This window comes from Lactuca saligna, chromosome 1 (assembly GCF_052625555.1).
Source record: "Lactuca saligna cultivar CGN05327 chromosome 1, ASM5262555v1, whole genome shotgun sequence".
Classification (NCBI taxonomy): domain Eukaryota; kingdom Viridiplantae; phylum Streptophyta; class Magnoliopsida; order Asterales; family Asteraceae; genus Lactuca; species Lactuca saligna.
In genome coordinates, this window is record NC_136417.1 from 154078947 (window position 1) to 154096887 (window position 17941).

Sequence of the window (17941 nt, forward strand, 5' to 3'; positions counted from 1 at the left end):
TTTGTTTTGGTACGCGTGGCGTGGGACCCACGTGACCGATCGGCTCCGTTACAAAAATACGAAAACCATCAACCACGAACCGGAGGGCAGCCGAGCATAGAAATAGCAAGAAAGAAAGGGAAAACAAAACACGTAAAATCTAGAAAAAACGCAAACGGACAACGAAAAAAGGGGGGGTGCAACACGAGGACTTCCCAGGGGGTCACCCATCCTAGTACTACTCTCGCCCAAGCACGCTTAACTGCGGAGTTCTGATGGGATCCAGTGCATTAGTGCTGTATGATCGCACCGGAAATACTATCCATGTTTATTGTTTTTATGTGTTACAAGACGCAGAACCTCCTTTGTTTTGGTACGCGTGGCGTGGGACCCACGTGACCGATCGGCTCCGTTACAAAAATACGAAAACCATCAACCACGAACCGGAGGGCAGCCGAGCATAGAAATAGCAAGAAAGAAAGGGAAAAAAAAACACGTAAAATCTAGAAAAAACGCAAACGGACAACGAAAAAAGGAGGGGTGCAACACGAGGACTTCCCAGGGGGTCACCCATCCTAGTACTACTCTCGCCCAAGCACGCTTAACTGCGGAGTTCTGATGGGATCCGGTGCATTAGTGCTGGTATGATCGCACCCGAAATACTATCCATGTTTATTGTTTTTATGTGTTACAAGACGCAGAACCTCCTTTGTTTTGGTACGCGTGGCGTGGGACCCACGTGACCGATCGGCTCCGTTACAAAAATACGAAAACCATCAACCACGAACCGGAGGGCAGCCGAGCATAGAAATAGCAAGAAAGAAAGGGAAAACAAAACACGTAAAATCTAGAAAAAACGCAAACGGACAACGAAAAAAGGGGGGGTGCAACACGAGGACTTCCCAGGGGGTCACCCATCCTAGTACTACTCTCGCCCAAGCACGCTTAACTGCGGAGTTCTGATGGGATCCAGTGCATTAGTGCTGTATGATCGCACCGGAAATACTATCCATGTTTATTGTTTTTATGTGTTACAAGATGCAGAACCTCCTTTGTTTTGGTACGCGTGGCGTGGGACCCACGTGACCGATCGGCTCCGTTACAAAAATACGAAAACCATCAACCACGAACCGGAGGGCAGCCGAGCATAGAAATAGCAAGAAAGAAAGGAAAAAAAAACACGTAAAATCTAGAAAAACGCAAACGGACAACGAAAAAAGGGGGGTGCAACACGAGGACTTCCCAGGGGGTCACCCATCCTAGTACTACTCTCGCCCAAGCACGCTTAACTGCGAAGTTCTGATGGGATCCGGTGCATTAGTGTTGGTATGATCGCACCCGAAATACTATCCATGTTTATTGTTTTTATGTGTTACAAGACGCAGAACCTCCTTTGTTTTGGTACGCGTGGCGTGGGACCCACGTGACCGATCGGCTCCGTTACAAAAATACGAAAACCATCAACCACGAACCGGAGGGCAGCCGAGCATAGAAATAGCAAGAAAGAAAGGGAAAAAAAAACACGTAAAATCTAGAAAAAACGCAAACGGACAACGAAAAAAGGGGGGGTGCAACACGAGGACTTCCCAGGGGGTCACCCATCCTAGTACTACTCTCGCCCAAGCACGCTTAACTGCGGAGTTCTGATGGGATCCGGTGCACTAGTGCTGGTATGATCGCACCCGAAATACTATCCATGTTTATTGTTTTTATGTGTTACAAGACGCAGAACCTCCTTTGTTTTGGTACGCGTGGCGTGGGACCCACGTGACCGATCGGCTCCGTTACAAAAATACGAAAACCATCAACCACGAACCGGAGGGCAGCCGAGCATAGAAATAGCAAGAAAGAAAGGGAAAAAAAAACACGTAAAATCTAGAAAAAACGCAAACGGACAACGAAAAAAGGGGGGGTGCAACACGAGGACTTCCCAGGGGGTCACCCATCCTATGACTACTCTCGCCCAAGCACGCTTAACTGCGGAGTTCTAATGGGATATGGTGCATTAGTGCTGGTATGATCGCACCCGAAATACTATCCATGTTTATTGTTTTTATGTGTTACAAGACGCAGAACCTCCTTTGTTTTGGTACGCGTGGCGTGGGACCCACGTGACCGATCGGCTCCGTTACAAAAATACGAAAACCATCAACCACGAACCGGAGGACAGCCGAGCATAGAAATAGCAAGAAAGAAAGGAAAAAAAAACATGTAAAATCTAGAAAAAACGCAAACGGACAACGAAAAAAGGGGGGTGCAACACAAGGACTTCCCAGGGGGTCACCAATCCTACTACTACTCTCGCCCAAGCACGCTTAACTGCGGAGTTCTGATGGGATCCGGTGCATTAGTGCTGGTATGATCGCACCCAAAATACTATCCATGTTTATTGTTTTTATGTGTTACAAGACGCAGAACCTCCTTTGTTTTGGTACGCGTGGCGTGGGACCCACGTGACCGATCGGCTCCGTTACAAAAATACGAAAACCATCAACCACGAACCGGAGGGCAGCCGAGCATAGAAATAGCAAGAAAGAACGGGAAAAAAAACACGTAAAATCTAGAAAAAACGCAAACGGACAACGAAAAAAGGAGGGGTGCAACACGAGGACTTCCTAGGGGGTCACCCATCCTAGTACTACTCTCGCCCAAGCACGCTTAACTGCGGAGTTCTGATGGGATCTGGTGCATTAGTGCTGGTATGATCGCACCCGAAATACTATCCATGTTTATTGTTTTTATGTGTTACAAGACGCAGAACCTCCTTTGTTTTGGTACGCGTGGCGTGGGACCCACGTGACCGATCGGCTCCGTTACAAAAATACGAAAACCATCAACCACGAATCGGAGGGCAGCCGAGCATAGAAATAGCAAGAAAGAAAGGGAAAACAAAACACGTAAAATCTAGAAAAAACGCAAACGGACAACGAAAAAAGGGGGGGTGCAACACGAGGACTTCCCAGGGGGTCACCCATCCTAGTACTACTCTCGCCCAAGCACGCTTAACTGCGGAGTTCTGATGGGATCCAGTGCATTAGTGCTGTATGATCGCACCCGAAATACTATCCATGTTTATTGTTTTTATGTGTTACAAGACGCAGAACCTCCTTTGTTTTGGTACGCGTGGCGTGGGACCCACGTGACCGATCGGCTCCGTTACAAAAATACGAAAACCATCAACCACGAACCGGAGGGCAGCCGAGCATAGAAATAGCAAGAAAGAAAGGGAAAAAAAACACGTAAAATCTAGAAAAAACGCAAACGGACAACGAAAAAAGGAGGGGTGCAACACGAGGACTTCCCAGGGGGTCACCCATCCTAGTACTACTCTCGCCCAAGCACGCTTAACTGCGGAGTTCTGATGGGATCCGGTGCATTAGTGCTGGTATGATCGCACCCGAAATACTATCCATGTTTATTGTTTTTATGTGTTACAAGACGCAGAACCTCCTTTGTTTTGGTACGCGTGGCGTGGGACCCACGTGACCGATCGGCTCCGTTACAAAAATACGAAAACCATCAACCACGAACCGGAGGGCAGCCGAGCATAGAAATAGCAAGAAAGAAAGGGAAAACAAAACACGTAAAATCTAGAAAAAACGCAAACGGACAACGAAAAAAGGGGGGGTGCAACACGAGGACTTCCCAGGGGGTCACCCATCCTAGTACTACTCTCGCCCAAGCACGCTTAACTGCGGAGTTCTGATGGGATCCAGTGCATTAGTGCTGTATGATCGCACCGGAAATACTATCCATGTTTATTGTTTTTATGTGTTACAAGATGCAGAACCTCCTTTGTTTTGGTACGCGTGGCGTGGGACCCACGTGACCGATCGGCTCCGTTACAAAAATACGAAAACCATCAACCACGAACCGGAGGGCAGCCGAGCATAGAAATAGCAAGAAAGAAAGGAAAAAAAAAACACGTAAAATCTAGAAAAACGCAAACGGACAACGAAAAAAGGGGGGTGCAACACGAGGACTTCCCAGGGGGTCACCCATCCTATGACTACTCTCGCCCAAGCACGCTTAACTGCGGAGTTCTAATGGGATATGGTGCATTAGTGCTGGTATGATCGCACCCGAAATACTATCCATGTTTATTGTTTTTATGTGTTACAAGACGCAGAACCTCCTTTGTTTTGGTACGCGTGGCGTGGGACCCACGTGACCGATCGGCTCCGTTATAAAAATACGAAAACCATCAACCACGAACCGGAGGACAGCCGAGCATAGAAATAGCAAGAAAGAAAGGAAAAAAAAACATGTAAAATCTAGAAAAAACGCAAACGGACAACGAAAAAAGGGGGGTGCAACACAAGGACTTCCCAGGGGGTCACCAATCCTACTACTACTCTCGCCCAAGCACGCTTAACTGCGGAGTTCTGATGGGATCCGGTGCATTAGTGCTGGTATGATCGCACCCAAAATACTATCCATGTTTATTGTTTTTATGTGTTACAAGACGCAGAACCTCCTTTGTTTTGGTACGCGTGGCGTGGGACCCACGTGACCGATCGGCTCCGTTACAAAAATACGAAAACCATCAACCACGAACCGGAGGGCAGCCGAGCATAGAAATAGCAAGAAAGAACGGGAAAAAAAACACGTAAAATCTAGAAAAAACGCAAACGGACAACGAAAAAAGGAGGGGTGCAACACGAGGACTTCCTAGGGGGTCACCCATCCTAGTACTACTCTCGCCCAAGCACGCTTAACTGCGGAGTTCTGATAGGATCTGGTGCATTAGTGCTGGTATGATCGCACCCGAAATACTATCCATGTTTATTGTTTTTATGTGTTACAAGACGCAGAACCTCCTTTGTTTTGGTACGCGTGGCGTGGGACCCACGTGACCGATCGGCTCCGTTACAAAAATACGAAAACCATCAACCACGAATCGGAGGGCAGCCGAGCATAGAAATAGCAAGAAAGAAAGGGAAAACAAAACACGTAAAATCTAGAAAAAACGCAAACGGACAACGAAAAAAGGGGGGGTGCAACACGAGGACTTCCCAGGGGGTCACCCATCCTAGTACTACTCTCGCCCAAGCACGCTTAACTGCGGAGTTCTAATGGGATCCAGTGCATTAGTGCTGTATGATCGCACCGGAAATACTATCCATGTTTATTGTTTTTATGTGTTACAAGACGCAGAACCTCCTTTGTTTTGGTACGCGTGGCGTGGGACCCACGTGACCGATCGGCTCCGTTACAAAAATACGAAAACCATCAACCACGAACCGGAGGGCAGCCGAGCATAGAAATAGCAAGAAAGAAAGGGAAAAAAAAACACGTAAAATCTAGAAAAAACGCAAACGGACAACGAAAAAAGGAGGGGTGCAACACGAGGACTTCCCAGGGGGTCACCCATCCTAGTACTACTCTCGCCCAAGCACGCTTAACTGCGGAGTTCTGATGGGATCCGGTGCATTAGTGCTGGTATGATCGCACCCGAAATACTATCCATGTTTATTGTTTTTATGTGTTACAAGACGCAGAACCTCCTTTGTTTTGGTACGCGTGGCGTGGGACCCACGTGACCGATCGGCTCCGTTACAAAAATACGAAAACCATCAACCACGAACCGGAGGGCAGCCGAGCATAGAAATAGCAAGAAAGAAAGGGAAAACAAAACACGTAAAATCTAGAAAAAACGCAAACGGACAACGAAAAAAGGGGGGGTGCAACACGAGGACTTCCCAGGGGGTCACCCATCCTAGTACTACTCTCGCCCAAGCACGCTTAACTGCGGAGTTCTGATGGGATCCAGTGCATTAGTGCTGTATGATCGCACCGGAAATACTATCCATGTTTATTGTTTTTATGTGTTACAAGATGCAGAACCTCCTTTGTTTTGGTACGCGTGGCGTGGGACCCACGTGACCGATCGGCTCCGTTACAAAAATACGAAAACCATCAACCACGAACCGGAGGGCAGCCGAGCATAGAAATAGCAAGAAAGAAAGGAAAAAAAAACACGTAAAATCTAGAAAAACGCAAACGGACAACGAAAAAAGGGGGGTGCAACACGAGGACTTCCCAGGGGGTCACCCATCCTAGTACTACTCTCGCCCAAGCACGCTTAACTGCGAAGTTCTGATGGGATCCGGTGCATTAGTGTTGGTATGATCGCACCCGAAATACTATCCATGTTTATTGTTTTTATGTGTTACAAGACGCAGAACCTCCTTTGTTTTGGTACGCGTGGCGTGGGACCCACGTGACCGATCGGCTCCGTTACAAAAATACGAAAACCATCAACCACGAACCGGAGGGCAGCCGAGCATAGAAATAGCAAGAAAGAAAGGGAAAAAAAAACACGTAAAATCTAGAAAAAACGCAAACGGACAACGAAAAAAGGGGGGGTGCAACACGAGGACTTCCCAGGGGGTCACCCATCCTAGTACTACTCTCGCCCAAGCACGCTTAACTGCGGAGTTCTGATGGGATCCGGTGCACTAGTGCTGGTATGATCGCACCCGAAATACTATCCATGTTTATTGTTTTTATGTGTTACAAGACGCAGAACCTCCTTTGTTTTGGTACGCGTGGCGTGGGACCCACGTGACCGATCGGCTCCGTTACAAAAATACGAAAACCATCAACCACGAACCGGAGGGCAGCCGAGCATAGAAATAGCAAGAAAGAAAGGGAAAAAAAAACACGTAAAATCTAGAAAAAACGCAAACGGACAACGAAAAAAGGGGGGGTGCAACACGAGGACTTCCCAGGGGGTCACCCATCCTATGACTACTCTCGCCCAAGCACGCTTAACTGCGGAGTTCTAATGGGATATGGTGCATTAGTGCTGGTATGATCGCACCCGAAATACTATCCATGTTTATTGTTTTTATGTGTTACAAGACGCAGAACCTCCTTTGTTTTGGTACGCGTGGCGTGGGACCCACGTGACCGATCGGCTCCGTTACAAAAATACGAAAACCATCAACCACGAACCGGAGGACAGCCGAGCATAGAAATAGCAAGAAAGAATGGAAAAAAAAACATGTAAAATCTAGAAAAAACGCAAACGGACAACGAAAAAAGGGGGGTGCAACACAAGGACTTCCCAGGGGGTCACCAATCCTACTACTACTCTCGCCCAAGCACGCTTAACTGCGGAGTTCTGATGGGATCCGGTGCATTAGTGCTGGTATGATCGCACCCAAAATACTATCCATGTTTATTGTTTTTATGTGTTACAAGACGCAGAACCTCCTTTGTTTTGGTACGCGTGGCGTGGGACCCACGTGACCGATCGGCTCCGTTACAAAAATACGAAAACCATCAACCACGAACCGGAGGGCAGCCGAGCATAGAAATAGCAAGAAAGAACGGGAAAAAAAACACGTAAAATCTAGAAAAAACGCAAACGGACAACGAAAAAAGGAGGGGTGCAACACGAGGACTTCCTAGGGGGTCACCCATCCTAGTACTACTCTCGCCCAAGCACGCTTAACTGCGGAGTTCTGATGGGATCTGGTGCATTAGTGCTGGTATGATCGCACCCGAAATACTATCCATGTTTATTGTTTTTATGTGTTACAAGACGCAGAACCTCCTTTGTTTTGGTACGCGTGGCGTGGGACCCACGTGACCGATCGGCTCCGTTACAAAAATACGAAAACCATCAACCACGAATCGGAGGGCAGCCGAGCATAGAAATAGCAAGAAAGAAAGGGAAAACAAAACACGTAAAATCTAGAAAAAACGCAAACGGACAACGAAAAAAGGGGGGGTGCAACACGAGGACTTCCCAGGGGGTCACCCATCCTAGTACTACTATCGCCCAAGCACGCTTAACTGCGGAGTTCTGATGGGATCCAGTGCATTAGTGCTGTATGATCGCACCCGAAATACTATCCATGTTTATTGTTTTTATGTGTTACAAGACGCAGAACCTCCTTTGTTTTGGTACGCGTGGCGTGGGACCCACGTGACCGATCGGCTCCGTTACAAAAATACGAAAACCATCAACCACGAACCGGAGGGCAGCCGAGCATAGAAATAGCAAGAAAGAAAGGGAAAAAAAAACACGTAAAATCTAGAAAAAACGCAAACGGACAACGAAAAAAGGAGGGGTGCAACACGAGGACTTCCCAGGGGGTCACCCATCCTAGTACTACTCTCGCCCAAGCACGCTTAACTGCGGAGTTCTGATGGGATCCGGTGCATTAGTGCTGGTATGATCGCACCCGAAATACTATCCATGTTTATTGTTTTTATGTGTTACAAGACGCAGAACCTCCTTTGTTTTGGTACGCGTGGCGTGGGACCCACGTGACCGATCGGCTCCGTTACAAAAATACGAAAACCATCAACCACGAACCGGAGGGCAGCCGAGCATAGAAATAGCAAGAAAGAAAGGGAAAACAAAACACGTAAAATCTAGAAAAAACGCAAACGGACAACGAAAAAAGGGGGGGTGCAACACGAGGACTTCCCAGGGGGTCACCCATCCTAGTACTACTCTCGCCCAAGCACGCTTAACTGCGGAGTTCTGATGGGATCCAGTGCATTAGTGCTGTATGATCGCACCGGAAATACTATCCATGTTTATTGTTTTTATGTGTTACAAGATGCAGAACCTCCTTTGTTTTGGTACGCGTGGCGTGGGACCCACGTGACCGATCGGCTCCGTTACAAAAATACGAAAACCATCAACCACGAACCGGAGGGCAGCCGAGCATAGAAATAGCAAGAAAGAAAGGAAAAAAAAAACACGTAAAATCTAGAAAAACGCAAACGGACAACGAAAAAAGGGGGGTGCAACACGAGGACTTCCCAGGGGGTCACCCATCCTATGACTACTCTCGCCCAAGCACGCTTAACTGCGGAGTTCTAATGGGATATGGTGCATTAGTGCTGGTATGATCGCACCCGAAATACTATCCATGTTTATTGTTTTTATGTGTTACAAGACGCAGAACCTCCTTTGTTTTGGTACGCGTGGCGTGGGACCCACGTGACCGATCGGCTCCGTTATAAAAATACGAAAACCATCAACCACGAACCGGAGGACAGCCGAGCATAGAAATAGCAAGAAAGAAAGGAAAAAAAAACATGTAAAATCTAGAAAAAACGCAAACGGACAACGAAAAAAGGAGGGGTGCAACACGAGGACTTCCTAGGGGGTCACCCATCCTAGTACTACTCTCGCCCAAGCACGCTTAACTGCGGAGTTCTGATAGGATCTGGTGCATTAGTGCTGGTATGATCGCACCCGAAATACTATCCATGTTTATTGTTTTTATGTGTTACAAGACGCAGAACCTCCTTTGTTTTGGTACGCGTGGCGTGGGACCCACGTGACCGATCGGCTCCGTTACAAAAATACGAAAACCATCAACCACGAATCGGAGGGCAGCCGAGCATAGAAATAGCAAGAAAGAAAGGGAAAACAAAACACGTAAAATCTAGAAAAAACGCAAACGGACAACGAAAAAAGGGGGGGTGCAACACGAGGACTTCCCAGGGGGTCACCCATCCTAGTACTACTATCGCCCAAGCACGCTTAACTGCGGAGTTCTGATGGGATCCAGTGCATTAGTGCTGTATGATCGCACCCGAAATACTATCCATGTTTATTGTTTTTATGTGTTACAAGACGCAGAACCTCCTTTGTTTTGGTACGCGTGGCGTGGGACCCACGTGACCGATCGGCTCCGTTACAAAAATACGAAAACCATCAACCACGAACCGGAGGGCAGCCGAGCATAGAAATAGCAAGAAAGAAAGGGAAAAAAAAACACGTAAAATCTAGAAAAAACGCAAACGGACAACGAAAAAAGGAGGGGTGCAACACGAGGACTTCCCAGGGGGTCACCCATCCTAGTACTACTCTCGCCCAAGCACGCTTAACTGCGGAGTTCTGATGGGATCCGGTGCATTAGTGCTGGTATGATCGCACCCGAAATACTATCCATGTTTATTGTTTTTATGTGTTACAAGACGCAGAACCTCCTTTGTTTTGGTACGCGTGGCGTGGGACCCACGTGACCGATCGGCTCCGTTACAAAAATACGAAAACCATCAACCACGAACCGAAGGGCAGCCGAGCATAGAAATAGCAAGAAAGAAAGGGAAAACAAAACACGTAAAATCTAGAAAAAACGCAAACGGACAACGAAAAAAGGGGGGGTGCAACACGAGGACTTCCCAGGGGGTCACCCATCCTAGTACTACTCTCGCCCAAGCACGCTTAACTGCGGAGTTCTGATGGGATCCAGTGCATTAGTGCTGTATGATCGCACCGGAAATACTATCCATGTTTATTGTTTTTATGTGTTACAAGATGCAGAACCTCCTTTGTTTTGGTACGCGTGGCGTGGGACCCACGTGACCGATCGGCTCCGTTACAAAAATACGAAAACCATCAACCACGAACCGGAGGGCAGCCGAGCATAGAAATAGCAAGAAAGAAAGGAAAAAAAAAACACGTAAAATCTAGAAAAACGCAAACGGACAACGAAAAAAGGGGGGTGCAACACGAGGACTTCCCAGGGGGTCACCCATCCTATGACTACTCTCGCCCAAGCACGCTTAACTGCGGAGTTCTAATGGGATATGGTGCATTAGTGCTGGTATGATCGCACCCGAAATACTATCCATGTTTATTGTTTTTATGTGTTACAAGACGCAGAACCTCCTTTGTTTTGGTACGCGTGGCGTGGGACCCACGTGACCGATCGGCTCCGTTATAAAAATACGAAAACCATCAACCACGAACCGGAGGACAGCCGAGCATAGAAATAGCAAGAAAGAAAGGAAAAAAAAACATGTAAAATCTAGAAAAAACGCAAACGGACAACGAAAAAAGGGGGGTGCAACACAAGGACTTCCCAGGGGGTCACCAATCCTACTACTACTCTCGCCCAAGCACGCTTAACTGCGGAGTTCTGATGGGATCCGGTGCATTAGTGCTGGTATGATCGCACCCAAAATACTATCCATGTTTATTGTTTTTATGTGTTACAAGACGCAGAACCTCCTTTGTTTTGGTACGCGTGGCGTGGGACCCACGTGACCGATCGGCTCCGTTACAAAAATACGAAAACCATCAACCACGAACCGGAGGGCAGCCGAGCATAGAAATAGCAAGAAAGAACGGGAAAAAAAACACGTAAAATCTAGAAAAAACGCAAACGGACAACGAAAAAAGGAGGGGTGCAACACGAGGACTTCCTAGGGGGTCACCCATCCTAGTACTACTCTCGCCCAAGCACGCTTAACTGCGGAGTTCTGATAGGATCTGGTGCATTAGTGCTGGTATGATCGCACCCGAAATACTATCCATGTTTATTGTTTTTATGTGTTACAAGACGCAGAACCTCCTTTGTTTTGGTACGCGTGGCGTGGGACCCACGTGACCGATCGGCTCCGTTACAAAAATACGAAAACCATCAACCACGAATCGGAGGGCAGCCGAGCATAGAAATAGCAAGAAAGAAAGGGAAAACAAAACACGTAAAATCTAGAAAAAACGCAAACGGACAACGAAAAAAGGGGGGGTGCAACACGAGGACTTCCCAGGGGGTCACCCATCCTAGTACTACTCTCGCCCAAGCACGCTTAACTGCGGAGTTCTAATGGGATCCAGTGCATTAGTGCTGTATGATCGCACCGGAAATACTATCCATGTTTATTGTTTTTATGTGTTACAAGACGCAGAACCTCCTTTGTTTTGGTACGCGTGGCGTGGGACCCACGTGACCGATCGGCTCCGTTACAAAAATACGAAAACCATCAACCACGAACCGGAGGGCAGCCGAGCATAGAAATAGCAAGAAAGAAAGGGAAAAAAAAACACGTAAAATCTAGAAAAAACGCAAACGGACAACGAAAAAAGGAGGGGTGCAACACGAGGACTTCCCAGGGGGTCACCCATCCTAGTACTACTCTCGCCCAAGCACGCTTAACTGCGGAGTTCTGATGGGATCCGGTGCATTAGTGCTGGTATGATCGCACCCGAAATACTATCCATGTTTATTGTTTTTATGTGTTACAAGACGCAGAACCTCCTTTGTTTTGGTACGCGTGGCGTGGGACCCACGTGACCGATCGGCTCCGTTACAAAAATACGAAAACCATCAACCACGAACCGGAGGGCAGCCGAGCATAGAAATAGCAAGAAAGAAAGGAAAAAAAAACACGTAAAATCTAGAAAAACGCAAACGGACAACGAAAAAAGGGGGGTGCAACACGAGGACTTCCCAGGGGGTCACCCATCCTAGTACTACTCTCGCCCAAGCACGCTTAACTGCGAAGTTCTGATGGGATCCGGTGCATTAGTGTTGGTATGATCGCACCCGAAATACTATCCATGTTTATTGTTTTTATGTGTTACAAGACGCAGAACCTCCTTTGTTTTGGTACGCGTGGCGTGGGACCCACGTGACCGATCGGCTCCGTTACAAAAATACGAAAACCATCAACCACGAACCGGAGGGCAGCCGAGCATAGAAATAGCAAGAAAGAAAGGGAAAAAAAAACACGTAAAATCTAGAAAAAACGCAAACGGACAACGAAAAAAGGGGGGGTGCAACACGAGGACTTCCCAGGGGGTCACCCATCCTAGTACTACTCTCGCCCAAGCACGCTTAACTGCGGAGTTCTGATGGGATCCGGTGCACTAGTGCTGGTATGATCGCACCCGAAATACTATCCATGTTTATTGTTTTTATGTGTTACAAGACGCAGAACCTCCTTTGTTTTGGTACGCGTGGCGTGGGACCCACGTGACCGATCGGCTCCGTTACAAAAATACGAAAACCATCAACCACGAACCGGAGGGCAGCCGAGCATAGAAATAGCAAGAAAGAAAGGGAAAAAAAAACACGTAAAATCTAGAAAAAACGCAAACGGACAACGAAAAAAGGGGGGGTGCAACACGAGGACTTCCCAGGGGGTCACCCATCCTATGACTACTCTCGCCCAAGCACGCTTAACTGCGGAGTTCTAATGGGATATGGTGCATTAGTGCTGGTATGATCGCACCCGAAATACTATCCATGTTTATTGTTTTTATGTGTTACAAGACGCAGAACCTCCTTTGTTTTGGTACGCGTGGCGTGGGACCCACGTGACCGATCGGCTCCGTTACAAAAATACGAAAACCATCAACCACGAACCGGAGGACAGCCGAGCATAGAAATAGCAAGAAAGAAAGGAAAAAAAAACATGTAAAATCTAGAAAAAACGCAAACGGACAACGAAAAAAGGGGGGTGCAACACAAGGACTTCCCAGGGGGTCACCAATCCTACTACTACTCTCGCCCAAGCACGCTTAACTGCGGAGTTCTGATGGGATCCGGTGCATTAGTGCTGGTATGATCGCACCCAAAATACTATCCATGTTTATTGTTTTTATGTGTTACAAGACGCAGAACCTCCTTTGTTTTGGTACGCGTGGCGTGGGACCCACGTGACCGATCGGCTCCGTTACAAAAATACGAAAACCATCAACCACGAACCGGAGGGCAGCCGAGCATAGAAATAGCAAGAAAGAACGGGAAAAAAAACACGTAAAATCTAGAAAAAACGCAAACGGACAACGAAAAAAGGAGGGGTGCAACACGAGGACTTCCTAGGGGGTCACCCATCCTAGTACTACTCTCGCCCAAGCACGCTTAACTGCGGAGTTCTGATGGGATCTGGTGCATTAGTGCTGGTATGATCGCACCCGAAATACTATCCATGTTTATTGTTTTTATGTGTTACAAGACGCAGAACCTCCTTTGTTTTGGTACGCGTGGCGTGGGACCCACGTGACCGATCGGCTCCGTTACAAAAATACGAAAACCATCAACCACGAATCGGAGGGCAGCCGAGCATAGAAATAGCAAGAAAGAAAGGGAAAACAAAACACGTAAAATCTAGAAAAAACGCAAACGGACAACGAAAAAAGGGGGGGTGCAACACGAGGACTTCCCAGGGGGTCACCCATCCTAGTACTACTCTCGCCCAAGCACGCTTAACTGCGGAGTTCTGATGGGATCCAGTGCATTAGTGCTGTATGATCGCACCCGAAATACTATCCATGTTTATTGTTTTTATGTGTTACAAGACGCAGAACCTCCTTTGTTTTGGTACGCGTGGCGTGGGACCCACGTGACCGATCGGCTCCGTTACAAAAATACGAAAACCATCAACCACGAACCGGAGGGCAGCCGAGCATAGAAATAGCAAGAAAGAAAGGGAAAAAAAAACACGTAAAATCTAGAAAAAACGCAAACGGACAACGAAAAAAGGAGGGGTGCAACACGAGGACTTCCCAGGGGGTCACCCATCCTAGTACTACTCTCGCCCAAGCACGCTTAACTGCGGAGTTCTGATGGGATCCGGTGCATTAGTGCTGGTATGATCGCACCCGAAATACTATCCATGTTTATTGTTTTTATGTGTTACAAGACGCAGAACCTCCTTTGTTTTGGTACGCGTGGCGTGGGACCCACGTGACCGATCGGCTCCGTTACAAAAATACGAAAACCATCAACCACGAACCGGAGGGCAGCCGAGCATAGAAATAGCAAGAAAGAAAGGGAAAACAAAACACGTAAAATCTAGAAAAAACGCAAACGGACAACGAAAAAAGGGGGGGTGCAACACGAGGACTTCCCAGGGGGTCACCCATCCTAGTACTACTCTCGCCCAAGCACGCTTAACTGCGGAGTTCTGCGGAGTTCTGATGGGATCCAGTGCATTAGTGCTGTATGATCGCACCGGAAATACTATCCATGTTTATTGTTTTTATGTGTTACAAGATGCAGAACCTCCTTTGTTTTGGTACGCGTGGCGTGGGACCCACGTGACCGATCGGCTCCGTTACAAAAATACGAAAACCATCAACCACGAACCGGAGGGCAGCCGAGCATAGAAATAGCAAGAAAGAAAGGAAAAAAAAAACACGTAAAATCTAGAAAAACGCAAACGGACAACGAAAAAAGGGGGGTGCAACACGAGGACTTCCCAGGGGGTCACCCATCCTATGACTACTCTCGCCCAAGCACGCTTAACTGCGGAGTTCTAATGGGATATGGTGCATTAGTGCTGGTATGATCGCACCCGAAATACTATCCATGTTTATTGTTTTTATGTGTTACAAGACGCAGAACCTCCTTTGTTTTGGTACGCGTGGCGTGGGACCCACGTGACCGATCGGCTCCGTTATAAAAATACGAAAACCATCAACCACGAACCGGAGGACAGCCGAGCATAGAAATAGCAAGAAAGAAAGGAAAAAAAAACATGTAAAATCTAGAAAAAACGCAAACGGACAACGAAAAAAGGGGGGTGCAACACAAGGACTTCCCAGGGGGTCACCAATCCTACTACTACTCTCGCCCAAGCACGCTTAACTGCGGAGTTCTGATGGGATCCGGTGCATTAGTGCTGGTATGATCGCACCCAAAATACTATCCATGTTTATTGTTTTTATGTGTTACAAGACGCAGAACCTCCTTTGTTTTGGTACGCGTGGCGTGGGACCCACGTGACCGATCGGCTCCGTTACAAAAATACGAAAACCATCAACCACGAACCGGAGGGCAGCCGAGCATAGAAATAGCAAGAAAGAACGGGAAAAAAAACACGTAAAATCTAGAAAAAACGCAAACGGACAACGAAAAAAGGAGGGGTGCAACACGAGGACTTCCTAGGGGGTCACCCATCCTAGTACTACTCTCGCCCAAGCACGCTTAACTGCGGAGTTCTGATAGGATCTGGTGCATTAGTGCTGGTATGATCGCACCCGAAATACTATCCATGTTTATTGTTTTTATGTGTTACAAGACGCAGAACCTCCTTTGTTTTGGTACGCGTGGCGTGGGACCCACGTGACCGATCGGCTCCGTTACAAAAATACGAAAACCATCAACCACGAATCGGAGGGCAGCCGAGCATAGAAATAGCAAGAAAGAAAGGGAAAACAAAACACGTAAAATCTAGAAAAAACGCAAACGGACAACGAAAAAAGGGGGGGTGCAACACGAGGACTTCCCAGGGGGTCACCCATCCTAGTACTACTCTCGCCCAAGCACGCTTAACTGCGGAGTTCTAATGGGATCCAGTGCATTAGTGCTGTATGATCGCACCGGAAATACTATCCATGTTTATTGTTTTTATGTGTTACAAGACGCAGAACCTCCTTTGTTTTGGTACGCGTGGCGTGGGACCCACGTGACCGATCGGCTCCGTTACAAAAATACGAAAACCATCAACCACGAACCGGAGGGCAGCCGAGCATAGAAATAGCAAGAAAGAAAGGGAAAAAAAAACACGTAAAATCTAGAAAAAACGCAAACGGACAACGAAAAAAGGAGGGGTGCAACACGAGGACTTCCCAGGGGGTCACCCATCCTAGTACTACTCTCGCCCAAGCACGCTTAACTGCGGAGTTCTGATGGGATCCGGTGCATTAGTGCTGGTATGATCGCACCCGAAATACTATCCATGTTTATTGTTTTTATGTGTTACAAGACGCAGAACCTCCTTTGTTTTGGTACGCGTGGCGTGGGACCCACGTGACCGATCGGCTCCGTTACAAAAATACGAAAACCATCAACCACGAACCGGAGGGCAGCCGAGCATAGAAATAGCAAGAAAGAAAGGGAAAACAAAACACGTAAAATCTAGAAAAAACGCAAACGGACAACGAAAAAAGGGGGGGTGCAACACGAGGACTTCCCAGGGGGTCACCCATCCGAGTACTACTCTCGCCCAAGCACGCTTAACTGCGGAGTTCTGATGGGATCCAGTGCATTAGTGCTGTATGATCGCACCGGAAATACTATCCATGTTTATTGTTTTTATGTGTTACAAGATGCAGAACCTCCTTTGTTTTGGTACGCGTGGCGTGGGACCCACGTGACCGATCGGCTCCGTTACAAAAATACGAAAACCATCAACCACGAACCGGAGGGCAGCCGAGCATAGAAATAGCAAGAAAGAAAGGAAAAAAAAACACGTAAAATCTAGAAAAACGCAAACGGACAACGAAAAAAGGGGGGTGCAACACGAGGACTTCCCAGGGGGTCACCCATCCTAGTACTACTCTCGCCCAAGCACGCTTAACTGCGAAGTTCTGATGGGATCCGGTGCATTAGTGTTGGTATGATCGCACCCGAAATACTATCCATGTTTATTGTTTTTATGTGTTACAAGACGCAGAACCTCCTTTGTTTTGGTACGCGTGGCGTGGGACCCACGTGACCGATCGGCTCCGTTACAAAAATACGAAAACCATCAACCACGAACCGGAGGGCAGCCGAGCATAGAAATAGCAAGAAAGAAAGGGAAAAAAAAACACGTAAAATCTAGAAAAAACGCAAACGGACAACGAAAAAAGGGGGGGTGCAACACGAGGACTTCCCAGGGGGTCACCCATCCTAGTACTACTCTCGCCCAAGCACGCTTAACTGCGGAGTTCTGATGGGATCCGGTGCACTAGTGCTGGTATGATCGCACCCGAAATACTATCCATGTTTATTGTTTTTATGTGTTACAAGACGCAGAACCTCCTTTGTTTTGGTACGCGTGGCGTGGGACCCACGTGACCGATCGGCTCCGTTACAAAAATACGAAAACCATCAACCACGAACCGGAGGGCAGCCGAGCATAGAAATAGCAAGAAAGAAAGGGAAAAAAAAACACGTAAAATCTAGAAAAAACGCAAACGGACAACGAAAAAAGGGGGGGTGCAACACGAGGACTTCCCAGGGGGTCACCCATCCTATGACTACTCTCGCCCAAGCACGCTTAACTGCGGAGTTCTAATGGGATATGGTGCATTAGTGCTGGTATGATCGCACCCGAAATACTATCCATGTTTATTGTTTTTATGTGTTACAAGACGCAGAACCTCCTTTGTTTTGGTACGCGTGGCGTGGGACCCACGTGACCGATCGGCTCCGTTACAAAAATACGAAAACCATCAACCACGAACCGGAGGACAGCCGAGCAT

At 47.6% G+C, this 17941-nt stretch overlaps 51 non-coding genes and 1 pseudogene across 51 annotated transcripts; all 52 read right to left on the reverse strand.

The window, feature by feature from the left end:
* Positions 1-173: 173 nt before the first annotated feature.
* Positions 174-291, reverse strand: LOC145027296 (5S ribosomal RNA). The gene has a single exon (XR_013675223.1). It is a non-coding gene; the product is annotated as a 5S ribosomal RNA (ribosomal RNA).
* Positions 292-516: 225 nt separating this feature from the next.
* On the reverse strand, positions 517-635 carry LOC145025749 (5S ribosomal RNA). The gene has a single exon (XR_013673750.1). It is a non-coding gene; the product is annotated as a 5S ribosomal RNA (ribosomal RNA).
* Positions 636-860: 225 nt separating this feature from the next.
* On the reverse strand, positions 861-978 carry LOC145027297 (5S ribosomal RNA). Its single transcript, XR_013675224.1, has one exon. It is a non-coding gene; the product is annotated as a 5S ribosomal RNA (ribosomal RNA).
* A 222-nt stretch (positions 979-1200) lies between these two features.
* LOC145026847 (5S ribosomal RNA) lies at positions 1201-1319 on the reverse strand. Its single transcript, XR_013674801.1, has one exon. It is a non-coding gene; the product is annotated as a 5S ribosomal RNA (ribosomal RNA).
* Positions 1320-1544: 225 nt separating this feature from the next.
* On the reverse strand, positions 1545-1663 carry LOC145025446 (5S ribosomal RNA). The gene has a single exon (XR_013673461.1). It is a non-coding gene; the product is annotated as a 5S ribosomal RNA (ribosomal RNA).
* A 225-nt stretch (positions 1664-1888) lies between these two features.
* On the reverse strand, positions 1889-2007 carry LOC145027465 (5S ribosomal RNA). The gene has a single exon (XR_013675383.1). It is a non-coding gene; the product is annotated as a 5S ribosomal RNA (ribosomal RNA).
* A 223-nt stretch (positions 2008-2230) lies between these two features.
* On the reverse strand, positions 2231-2349 carry LOC145027072 (5S ribosomal RNA). The gene has a single exon (XR_013675014.1). It is a non-coding gene; the product is annotated as a 5S ribosomal RNA (ribosomal RNA).
* Positions 2350-2573: 224 nt separating this feature from the next.
* LOC145026401 (5S ribosomal RNA) lies at positions 2574-2692 on the reverse strand. Its single transcript, XR_013674376.1, has one exon. It is a non-coding gene; the product is annotated as a 5S ribosomal RNA (ribosomal RNA).
* A 225-nt stretch (positions 2693-2917) lies between these two features.
* On the reverse strand, positions 2918-3035 carry LOC145027141 (5S ribosomal RNA). The gene has a single exon (XR_013675079.1). It is a non-coding gene; the product is annotated as a 5S ribosomal RNA (ribosomal RNA).
* A 224-nt stretch (positions 3036-3259) lies between these two features.
* Positions 3260-3378, reverse strand: LOC145025869 (5S ribosomal RNA). The gene has a single exon (XR_013673861.1). It is a non-coding gene; the product is annotated as a 5S ribosomal RNA (ribosomal RNA).
* Positions 3379-3603: 225 nt separating this feature from the next.
* LOC145027298 (5S ribosomal RNA) lies at positions 3604-3721 on the reverse strand. The gene has a single exon (XR_013675225.1). It is a non-coding gene; the product is annotated as a 5S ribosomal RNA (ribosomal RNA).
* A 223-nt stretch (positions 3722-3944) lies between these two features.
* LOC145027467 (5S ribosomal RNA) lies at positions 3945-4063 on the reverse strand. The gene has a single exon (XR_013675385.1). It is a non-coding gene; the product is annotated as a 5S ribosomal RNA (ribosomal RNA).
* Positions 4064-4286: 223 nt separating this feature from the next.
* On the reverse strand, positions 4287-4405 carry LOC145027073 (5S ribosomal RNA). Its single transcript, XR_013675015.1, has one exon. It is a non-coding gene; the product is annotated as a 5S ribosomal RNA (ribosomal RNA).
* A 224-nt stretch (positions 4406-4629) lies between these two features.
* Positions 4630-4748, reverse strand: LOC145026940 (5S ribosomal RNA). Its single transcript, XR_013674889.1, has one exon. It is a non-coding gene; the product is annotated as a 5S ribosomal RNA (ribosomal RNA).
* Positions 4749-4973: 225 nt separating this feature from the next.
* Positions 4974-5091, reverse strand: LOC145027354 (5S ribosomal RNA). Its single transcript, XR_013675277.1, has one exon. It is a non-coding gene; the product is annotated as a 5S ribosomal RNA (ribosomal RNA).
* Positions 5092-5316: 225 nt separating this feature from the next.
* Positions 5317-5435, reverse strand: LOC145025988 (5S ribosomal RNA). The gene has a single exon (XR_013673976.1). It is a non-coding gene; the product is annotated as a 5S ribosomal RNA (ribosomal RNA).
* A 225-nt stretch (positions 5436-5660) lies between these two features.
* On the reverse strand, positions 5661-5778 carry LOC145027299 (5S ribosomal RNA). Its single transcript, XR_013675226.1, has one exon. It is a non-coding gene; the product is annotated as a 5S ribosomal RNA (ribosomal RNA).
* A 222-nt stretch (positions 5779-6000) lies between these two features.
* LOC145026848 (5S ribosomal RNA) lies at positions 6001-6119 on the reverse strand. Its single transcript, XR_013674802.1, has one exon. It is a non-coding gene; the product is annotated as a 5S ribosomal RNA (ribosomal RNA).
* Positions 6120-6344: 225 nt separating this feature from the next.
* On the reverse strand, positions 6345-6463 carry LOC145025447 (5S ribosomal RNA). Its single transcript, XR_013673462.1, has one exon. It is a non-coding gene; the product is annotated as a 5S ribosomal RNA (ribosomal RNA).
* A 225-nt stretch (positions 6464-6688) lies between these two features.
* LOC145027468 (5S ribosomal RNA) lies at positions 6689-6807 on the reverse strand. The gene has a single exon (XR_013675386.1). It is a non-coding gene; the product is annotated as a 5S ribosomal RNA (ribosomal RNA).
* Positions 6808-7030: 223 nt separating this feature from the next.
* LOC145027074 (5S ribosomal RNA) lies at positions 7031-7149 on the reverse strand. The gene has a single exon (XR_013675016.1). It is a non-coding gene; the product is annotated as a 5S ribosomal RNA (ribosomal RNA).
* A 224-nt stretch (positions 7150-7373) lies between these two features.
* Positions 7374-7492, reverse strand: LOC145026403 (5S ribosomal RNA). The gene has a single exon (XR_013674377.1). It is a non-coding gene; the product is annotated as a 5S ribosomal RNA (ribosomal RNA).
* A 225-nt stretch (positions 7493-7717) lies between these two features.
* Positions 7718-7835, reverse strand: LOC145027371 (5S ribosomal RNA). Its single transcript, XR_013675293.1, has one exon. It is a non-coding gene; the product is annotated as a 5S ribosomal RNA (ribosomal RNA).
* Positions 7836-8060: 225 nt separating this feature from the next.
* On the reverse strand, positions 8061-8179 carry LOC145026103 (5S ribosomal RNA). The gene has a single exon (XR_013674097.1). It is a non-coding gene; the product is annotated as a 5S ribosomal RNA (ribosomal RNA).
* Positions 8180-8404: 225 nt separating this feature from the next.
* Positions 8405-8522, reverse strand: LOC145027300 (5S ribosomal RNA). Its single transcript, XR_013675227.1, has one exon. It is a non-coding gene; the product is annotated as a 5S ribosomal RNA (ribosomal RNA).
* Positions 8523-8745: 223 nt separating this feature from the next.
* LOC145027469 (5S ribosomal RNA) lies at positions 8746-8864 on the reverse strand. The gene has a single exon (XR_013675387.1). It is a non-coding gene; the product is annotated as a 5S ribosomal RNA (ribosomal RNA).
* A 224-nt stretch (positions 8865-9088) lies between these two features.
* LOC145026941 (5S ribosomal RNA) lies at positions 9089-9207 on the reverse strand. The gene has a single exon (XR_013674890.1). It is a non-coding gene; the product is annotated as a 5S ribosomal RNA (ribosomal RNA).
* A 225-nt stretch (positions 9208-9432) lies between these two features.
* On the reverse strand, positions 9433-9550 carry LOC145027372 (5S ribosomal RNA). Its single transcript, XR_013675294.1, has one exon. It is a non-coding gene; the product is annotated as a 5S ribosomal RNA (ribosomal RNA).
* A 225-nt stretch (positions 9551-9775) lies between these two features.
* LOC145026222 (5S ribosomal RNA) lies at positions 9776-9894 on the reverse strand. The gene has a single exon (XR_013674208.1). It is a non-coding gene; the product is annotated as a 5S ribosomal RNA (ribosomal RNA).
* Positions 9895-10119: 225 nt separating this feature from the next.
* On the reverse strand, positions 10120-10237 carry LOC145027301 (5S ribosomal RNA). The gene has a single exon (XR_013675228.1). It is a non-coding gene; the product is annotated as a 5S ribosomal RNA (ribosomal RNA).
* A 223-nt stretch (positions 10238-10460) lies between these two features.
* On the reverse strand, positions 10461-10579 carry LOC145027470 (5S ribosomal RNA). The gene has a single exon (XR_013675388.1). It is a non-coding gene; the product is annotated as a 5S ribosomal RNA (ribosomal RNA).
* Positions 10580-10802: 223 nt separating this feature from the next.
* Positions 10803-10921, reverse strand: LOC145027075 (5S ribosomal RNA). The gene has a single exon (XR_013675017.1). It is a non-coding gene; the product is annotated as a 5S ribosomal RNA (ribosomal RNA).
* A 224-nt stretch (positions 10922-11145) lies between these two features.
* Positions 11146-11264, reverse strand: LOC145026942 (5S ribosomal RNA). The gene has a single exon (XR_013674891.1). It is a non-coding gene; the product is annotated as a 5S ribosomal RNA (ribosomal RNA).
* Positions 11265-11489: 225 nt separating this feature from the next.
* On the reverse strand, positions 11490-11607 carry LOC145027355 (5S ribosomal RNA). Its single transcript, XR_013675278.1, has one exon. It is a non-coding gene; the product is annotated as a 5S ribosomal RNA (ribosomal RNA).
* Positions 11608-11832: 225 nt separating this feature from the next.
* Positions 11833-11951, reverse strand: LOC145026342 (5S ribosomal RNA). The gene has a single exon (XR_013674321.1). It is a non-coding gene; the product is annotated as a 5S ribosomal RNA (ribosomal RNA).
* Positions 11952-12173: 222 nt separating this feature from the next.
* Positions 12174-12292, reverse strand: LOC145026849 (5S ribosomal RNA). Its single transcript, XR_013674803.1, has one exon. It is a non-coding gene; the product is annotated as a 5S ribosomal RNA (ribosomal RNA).
* Positions 12293-12517: 225 nt separating this feature from the next.
* On the reverse strand, positions 12518-12636 carry LOC145025448 (5S ribosomal RNA). Its single transcript, XR_013673463.1, has one exon. It is a non-coding gene; the product is annotated as a 5S ribosomal RNA (ribosomal RNA).
* A 225-nt stretch (positions 12637-12861) lies between these two features.
* Positions 12862-12980, reverse strand: LOC145027471 (5S ribosomal RNA). The gene has a single exon (XR_013675389.1). It is a non-coding gene; the product is annotated as a 5S ribosomal RNA (ribosomal RNA).
* A 223-nt stretch (positions 12981-13203) lies between these two features.
* On the reverse strand, positions 13204-13322 carry LOC145027076 (5S ribosomal RNA). Its single transcript, XR_013675018.1, has one exon. It is a non-coding gene; the product is annotated as a 5S ribosomal RNA (ribosomal RNA).
* Positions 13323-13546: 224 nt separating this feature from the next.
* Positions 13547-13665, reverse strand: LOC145026404 (5S ribosomal RNA). Its single transcript, XR_013674378.1, has one exon. It is a non-coding gene; the product is annotated as a 5S ribosomal RNA (ribosomal RNA).
* Positions 13666-13890: 225 nt separating this feature from the next.
* On the reverse strand, positions 13891-14008 carry LOC145027142 (5S ribosomal RNA). The gene has a single exon (XR_013675080.1). It is a non-coding gene; the product is annotated as a 5S ribosomal RNA (ribosomal RNA).
* Positions 14009-14233: 225 nt separating this feature from the next.
* LOC145026459 (5S ribosomal RNA) lies at positions 14234-14352 on the reverse strand. The gene has a single exon (XR_013674432.1). It is a non-coding gene; the product is annotated as a 5S ribosomal RNA (ribosomal RNA).
* Positions 14353-14577: 225 nt separating this feature from the next.
* LOC145027606 (5S ribosomal RNA) lies at positions 14578-14705 on the reverse strand (annotated as a pseudogene).
* A 223-nt stretch (positions 14706-14928) lies between these two features.
* Positions 14929-15047, reverse strand: LOC145027474 (5S ribosomal RNA). Its single transcript, XR_013675391.1, has one exon. It is a non-coding gene; the product is annotated as a 5S ribosomal RNA (ribosomal RNA).
* Positions 15048-15270: 223 nt separating this feature from the next.
* LOC145027077 (5S ribosomal RNA) lies at positions 15271-15389 on the reverse strand. The gene has a single exon (XR_013675019.1). It is a non-coding gene; the product is annotated as a 5S ribosomal RNA (ribosomal RNA).
* Positions 15390-15613: 224 nt separating this feature from the next.
* Positions 15614-15732, reverse strand: LOC145026943 (5S ribosomal RNA). The gene has a single exon (XR_013674892.1). It is a non-coding gene; the product is annotated as a 5S ribosomal RNA (ribosomal RNA).
* Positions 15733-15957: 225 nt separating this feature from the next.
* LOC145027356 (5S ribosomal RNA) lies at positions 15958-16075 on the reverse strand. Its single transcript, XR_013675279.1, has one exon. It is a non-coding gene; the product is annotated as a 5S ribosomal RNA (ribosomal RNA).
* Positions 16076-16300: 225 nt separating this feature from the next.
* LOC145026579 (5S ribosomal RNA) lies at positions 16301-16419 on the reverse strand. The gene has a single exon (XR_013674544.1). It is a non-coding gene; the product is annotated as a 5S ribosomal RNA (ribosomal RNA).
* A 225-nt stretch (positions 16420-16644) lies between these two features.
* Positions 16645-16762, reverse strand: LOC145027381 (5S ribosomal RNA). Its single transcript, XR_013675302.1, has one exon. It is a non-coding gene; the product is annotated as a 5S ribosomal RNA (ribosomal RNA).
* Positions 16763-16984: 222 nt separating this feature from the next.
* On the reverse strand, positions 16985-17103 carry LOC145026850 (5S ribosomal RNA). The gene has a single exon (XR_013674804.1). It is a non-coding gene; the product is annotated as a 5S ribosomal RNA (ribosomal RNA).
* Positions 17104-17328: 225 nt separating this feature from the next.
* On the reverse strand, positions 17329-17447 carry LOC145025451 (5S ribosomal RNA). The gene has a single exon (XR_013673465.1). It is a non-coding gene; the product is annotated as a 5S ribosomal RNA (ribosomal RNA).
* A 225-nt stretch (positions 17448-17672) lies between these two features.
* Positions 17673-17791, reverse strand: LOC145027475 (5S ribosomal RNA). The gene has a single exon (XR_013675392.1). It is a non-coding gene; the product is annotated as a 5S ribosomal RNA (ribosomal RNA).
* Positions 17792-17941: the final 150 nt, after the last annotated feature.